The 7,057-nt window shown below is 38.9% G+C and overlaps 1 pseudogene; it reads left to right on the top strand.

Annotated features, from left to right (window-relative positions):
• The first annotated feature begins 494 nt into the window (after window positions 1–494).
• LOC119516467 lies at window positions 495–6,713 on the top strand (annotated as a pseudogene).
• The last annotated feature ends 344 nt before the right edge of the window (window positions 6,714–7,057 follow it).

Here is a 7,057-nt window from a genome sequence, read left to right as displayed (position 1 = left end):
GTCAAACTAGCATACAATGTGGTAAGGAATCTGCCATGAGCAGAGGGCTGTAGAGTTCAAACCAGGGGAGAGTGGAGTGATTAATTGTTAGGACGGCTAGTAGAGCCTGGGAAGTATTCACAAACAAATGTCCAGTCACTGATAAAACCAACTGACTTCTCAACAGAGCCTAATTTCTTATGTCAGTATAGTTGGTTGTTTGTTCATAAACTTTCATCTGTTGCCAAAATGTCTGCAGCTCATGTTCCCATTTAATGGGATTTTCTGCTCAAAACTGTGCACCCACATCCTTCAAATGAACTGAGTGGCCAACAAAACAAAGACTCTCAGTCTTTCCATGTAGGCCGCTCTGCACACATAAGATACTTCTGTCCACAAATACCCCTAATGAGGTACAGAAGGGCACGTTTTATCCAGACAAAGACATTCCGAGCCACAGATGGAAGTGCTCTCTGTCTTTGGAAATGAAACCAAACTTTCTCTTCTATTCAACCATGGGAATTGTTGTCCTCTTCTTTACCATTGTCTTCTTTATGAGCCAAGTTCTACCAGGTAAATAAATAAACTTTGCTGAAGCCTTGGTAAGAGTAGCTAGCCTGAGAACTTAGGGGATCCAGTATTAAGAACAAAATCACCATTACCTATATCCTGAGAAAAGGCCTCAGAGAAAATAGGGAAGAGCCATTGTGGAGAAACCTGCAGCCATCTGACCCATCATTAGTTCTACATGACTCTCAGTGAGATGAAATGAAACCAGGGGCATTTCAAGGGCTTGAAACTCTCTCTGCTCCATTGTTAAAGGTGAATTTAATTAAGCAAGTTTCCTAGCAGATACTGATTCTGAGTAATAGGAAACAAGACTAAAATGCCTTTCCTTACTTTCGGCAAAAGTTAGTTTTCCTACAACACTGGCATAAGAGTTTACTTCAAAGCTATAGTGAACCAGGAAGAAGTTACTGACGGGAGTCTCCTTGGAAGGACTGCAGTGAGTCTAAGAAACCTCTAACGCATTACTCTTTATTCCAGTTGGTCCTTTGGGTCTGACTCTGTCCCTTAAGTTTCCATCCCATTCCAGGCTCTCCTTACTCCCTCTCCACTCTTAGTCTTCTAAAGTAGAACTTACAGGGATCAGAGACAACTCTTCACTGGAGTGGGTCCTCCTGGGAATGTAGAACCAAGGGGGAATATGCTAATTGTTGCTCAATGCAAAGTGAGATAACCTTCTTATCTTTTCCTGAGAAACAAATGCCTTGAGGGTTGGGAGGGAGTATAAAAGTGGACAATTCTCATATTTTAAGGAAACATTAATTTCTACGCTTCATACTGTTTACAAGAAGACACTTCCCAAAAGTTCCAACAGAAAGTATAATGACAGGCATGCCTATTCTTGGTAAACCCAGACTTTCCTCCCTGAATCTGTGTTTTGAGAGACTGCATACTGCTAACAGGTAGCACTTCAGAGCTGGAGGGCACTTGTGAGGCAATTCCAACATTGCTTCAGGAGGATCTATATGGAGGAGTAGAGGAGAGATTGAAGTGGAGAGAGACTGGAAGTGGGAAGCCAGTTCACTTTAGCAGATATTGAGCACCCACTGTCTCTGGGGCCCTATGCCAGGAAATACAAGGAATAAAAGATATGATGGCCTTTGCCTTCCAAGAGGTCATAGTTGATTGTTACAGTCGAGAAAACATTCAACAAACCCCCAGAAAGAACACGAGGAAGCAGAGGCTGCACAAGTGAAAGACATGACAAAAATAAATCATGATGTCAAGAGAGAAAAAAATCCAAAAGTGACACAAGGTCTATAGCCCTAAGTCACGAAGCCTTAGAGATCTGATTGCAGGAGTCGGTTTTGGGAGGGAAATCATGGGATCAGGTCAGTACTGAGAGTGTTGAGCTGTCTACGGTTTTAATCTGCAAATTTCCCCTTCTAATTTTCTCTTTGGTGTGTGTTTTCATGTGTATTTGTGTGTTTGCATAAGTGTACCTGTGTGTTTGTGTGTGTTTGCAGGTGTGTGTGTGTGAAGGGTCTGAAATCAGGGTAAGAGACACACAGAGGAGAAAGCAAAGAAGGAACCTGAACAATTCTCTGCCCCTTGACTGACAGTTATTAGTTATCTTCTATACACTGACAAAAATCATTAGTTGGAAAGACAGAAGTTTAAGGAGAATTGTATTTGCAGTCTAACCTGGTTCATTTCAACAAATATTTACTAAATACAGCACAGTTTAAAAGTCAAAACATCATACTGCATAGTTTCAGTCCTTGCTCCATTGTGTAACCAAAGGCAAGTATGCAACCTCCCTAAGTCTTTTTCCTTTTGTATAAAATGACATTAATAACAACACCAATGTGCTAAGGTTGTTAAGAGGGTCCTGTGGGATAATGCATGTGAAATGCTTAGCAGGGTACCCAGAACTTATTAAGTGCCCAACTAATGGAGTAATTAGATAGGGGAGAATGAAGATGAGGGTGAGGATGGTTCTAGCAATGACTATCATCAATCCAGCATTGCAGATATACAGTCTCTGTTCTCAGGAAGTCATTAAGTCTTCAATCAAAAATTTCTATAGAACTCACTCTTACATTTTCTCCACATATCCCTTTACATAAGCAAAGTAATTGGATTTATTTTGAGTTATCACAAAGGATAGACAAGGAGGGCTGCTAATATGTGAAAATTGCAGGAAATTATTTCCATATATTTAAAAAAAACACTTGGAATAAAACAGAAATAGTAAGAAACTGGACCATACTGCTGAGAAGATCTGTTTATCAGCATCTGGTGAAGTTCTTAGTCAACACATCTGGAGAAAGAATTAGTGCCCTAGGTGGGAGATTAGGGAGATTAGCTCAAGTGACCTGTATATCCTCTCCAGCCCTCAGACTCTATTTTTGCTCTATGTATCCTTTGTGTTCAAAACAAACAAGAAAACAACCATAGGAAACCAAAACACCAAAGAAGCAGGGATCTGTGTTAGAACATCCAGGCAAGAAGAAAGAGTTTTTAGGGTGAAATTAGATCTAGTAGGTAGAATAGGGCTATATTTAGGAAAGGGTTTGAACATCCACATGCCATAGGGAATTTTTATCTTAGTCATCTGAAAATGACTGCTCAGTAAGGAGTATTAAAGGACACTTTATGGGTAAAAAAAAAAAAAAAAAAAAAAAGCCTCAATAAATGTTTACTGAATAACAATGAATGAATGAATGAATGAGCACAGGTTCAGTAACAAGAAAGCACTCCTAGATGGATGGGATGAAAGGGAGACAGATTAGGGAAGTGTGCTTCCTTTACTCATACTGAACTCTCATCAACCCCTTACTTTCTTTCATGCACATCTTTTTCTATTTATCCATATAGCAAACAGCCATCTCACAGCACACTCACAATTACTAAACAGCTTTACAGCTACCGTGACACTCAAGTGTTCTCAAAATTCTGCCCTATTCTTCGCCTCTAGCATCGATCCAGCCATATGTGCATGTGTGGATGAAATATTTCCTCTACCCCCAACTCCATATGGGTTTGGGGATGAATGACAGGCTAGTCTAGAATTATACCTTCAAGACTGTGACTACACAACCCCACCCCATTCTGAAGAGCTGATGTGGAAGAGCCTTTGAACACTTTATGAATTAACTTGAAAATGATTTCCCTTATACTAAGGTAAAATAGATATTTTTTAAACGAATGCCAAAAACAAAAGAACAGTTAGTCTTCTTGGGATTAGCGAAGAAGCTATGTAGGTGCAAAGACCAAGAAATCATTCAGTGATAAGATGGGAAAGAGTATTAAAGATGATCTAGTCCATTTTTCTTATTGTATAGAGGAGAAAATCAAGGCCTGAAAAGTGAAGGTCTTCCCCAAAGGTGAAAACGTGAGCTAAATGTGAGAGTCAAGGCTTTCTCACTTCCTGACTTTTATTCTTCCTCTCACCCTTGGTTTCTGTTATGCATCTTCCCTTGTATAACTCTGTAAGGATTATATCCATTATATTAACTCAGGAGCACAAAAAGCTGGGAACTTCAACTTAGAAGATAATTATCTTATGGCAACACTAAAGACCCATCTGATTAGTACTTATTAAGCCTTGCCCTCAATAAATATATAGGTTTGATGGAATAAATCAATTAAAAATATTTTTAAATTTATGTCCTACATGTGTGTCATCCATATCACTGAGAGAGGAATGCTTTTGATCAAGTTTTTAAATTTCCAAATTTTAAAAACTAATTCATTTTTTGGTTTCAATGCCATGCAGTTAAAATAAAGGAAAGCATTGTGAGGTTAGAAGAGCAGAGACAATAATATTACTTATTGCCAACATGGAATGCACCAAGACCAGAGAAGAAAATGCAGGGCATAGCTGAGGAGAGCTGGGTCTAGATGGGACTGGGGAGAGCCCTCTCCCGGTGTCCGTGGGTGGCCATTTGCAACAGGTCTGTAGTTTTTCTTTCGGAAGCCTGGAGAGGAGAAGAGGATACGGAGAATGGATGGGTGGGGGTTGAAACTGAATGGGATTCAGGACACACAAGCTTCTGTTCTGTCCCTAACCCCCTTCTTCTACAGAAGGTGATCTTGGACAAATTGCTTCCTCTCCTTTGGTCTCATTTCCTTATCTGTAAAATAAAGTGATTAGACAAGAGAATTTATGATGTTCATTGTAACTCTAACTTAATGTTTCTAAAAGCAACTAGCTAAAAATGATACATTTTTAGCTAAAAATGATAAACATGATATATTGTGCTCACAATATGCAATGTACAATGCTCACTAGCAAAGAACTAACGAAACAAAAAAGTAAGAAAAATGCCCTCACTTTATTCTTGAATTCTTATAAATGAGTGACTGTATGTCATGTTTTTACAAAGCTCTTTTGTGATCTGAAAAATTTTATGGGTCAATTGTAGCAAAATACCACACATAATTCCAAGACATGTGCACTGAGAGTGATAACAAATTTCCACACAAACATGTTACCGAGTGGAAAATGGATATGTATTAACCAACTGTTCGAACATCATTTACTAAATACCTATTATTCTGGGACCTGGACTGGGTTCTGGGAAATTATAGAGAAGAATAAGACATGAAATCTGCTCTGGAGGAATTTATCACCAAGTAATGAAGTCAGATGGGGAAAAAATCATGGTAAGATACAAGAAGTACCACAAACAAAGCATGTTATATAGTGCAAGGGTGATTTATCATGTATCACAGGACATGCCAGCGCTGCTTCTTCTATAACATACCAAACTCAGATGATACTTTGATAAAGCCAATCCAGGGGCAATATGCCAATTTTAGCCCAAGGTAAATGGGCCAACCAATGTATATGGTCATTGAGCAGGTTACAGGAAGACATGTGAAAGTCAGGGATCCAAAAGCTAAGACTTCAACTGGTTTCTACCTAGTGCTCAACACTTAGAATGATCATTGATTTTTTTTTCTTTTTTTGGTATAAACATGATGCATATTTGGTCATAGGTCCATTAACTAATTGCTTTGTGAATATTGAAGAGTTAAATTCAGTTTAATAAATTTAGATCTCAATTCAATTCAATTCCATAAGCATTTCTTGAAGGTATAATAAATATATTGACCAATTGGAAGCTATTCAAATACTGGTCTTCGTCTTGCAGAATAGGAAATAAATAGAAGTGCTGGCTTTGGCTCCTATTTTACTGTCAGCAAAGAGTTTAAGAAGTTGTCAAGAAAACGGTGCACTTTGTTACATATGAAGACTACTCAGAAGAAACCACTTTTGAAATCTAGCAACCTCAATGTGTGTGACCCATCCCCAGAACCATAACTCTGAACACAAATCAAGCACTATTCAGTGGTTTGAAGAAATCTACTTGTTCAGCCCTTAAGAAGAATTTGAAGGTTTTGCTCCTAATGTTTGCAATGGTCTCTAGAGGTGAAATTTCAAGGACCTTCAGTGCCAGAGAGATCAGTAATGAGTGAAGTATCAGGATGTTAAGAAATACTGTCACAGACTATTTGCATATTCAATATGTAGGAATATTGTTCCCTTTCCCAGAAAAATATCTGCTATAACATTTTCCTTGATGTGTATCTCTTTTAGATCTGTATCGCAGTCCTGCTATGGAAAGAGATACGTATAAAGATTTTTTTTTTTATAGAAGTTTGTTTCTTCTCTGTGAAAGTCAGCAGTACATCACTGATAATAAATGAAAACTGCTCCTTTCTATCAGTTTTAGCAGAAAATTAGGAGTGGGAAAGACTGGAATAAGCTCGAAGTGTGCATGATTCCTCTAAGGGCACAGGGCTCCCCAGCTTCAGCCTTTTGTTCCTAGGTGTGCTCAGTATTGGCAGCTTTCTCAAGAATCCCAGAAATCCAAATTTTTGTGTGACATCAGATTTTTGAGTGTTGGTTTAAGAAACGAAGCAAACAACAACAAATAAGTAAGTAAATAAATAAATAAAACCACACAAGATAGTTTCAAGACCCCTCTCTCTCTCCCATGTAATTCAATAAAAAATCAGAGACTACTCAATGGTTGCAATAACCCTCTTCTCTGTGTAGTCAGGGGCAAGTTCAAGGAGATCTGTGAGCGTCCAAATGGCTCCTGCCGTCACTTTTGCATTGAAACAGAAATGCATGCTGGGAGATGTTTAGATGGCGACCGTGCTGCCTGCCTGTCATAAGTCGACCGAGAATCGAGAGTACAACTACCAAGTGAAGATTTTTTGGGGGGGAGTGGGGCTGTTTTAATATTGCCACCCTCCCTCTTCGCTTTGCTTCTCTTCCCTCTCTCTTTCCCTCTTCTCTCTTTTTTTTTTTTTTCTTGATGGGGATTCTTATGGAGTCCTCAATTAAACAAAACCCAGCAAACACAAAACCTAATTTTTAAAATTCATGTTATACATTGCCTCTTGATTACTGTTTGGTTCTCAGTATTTTCCATTTTTTCTATTGGATCTGGATGAGCTCCTGGTTGAAAATGACCTGAGTCGGGAGGGACTTTCACTGAACACCCCTTGTTTTTGCCTGAGACCACGTCCCTTCCCTCTTCACCTGGGGGGA

This window comes from Choloepus didactylus, chromosome 20, assembly GCF_015220235.1.
Source record: "Choloepus didactylus isolate mChoDid1 chromosome 20, mChoDid1.pri, whole genome shotgun sequence".
NCBI lineage: Eukaryota > Metazoa > Chordata > Mammalia > Pilosa > Megalonychidae > Choloepus > Choloepus didactylus.
This window is presented reverse-complemented; position numbering and strand designations above follow the sequence as displayed.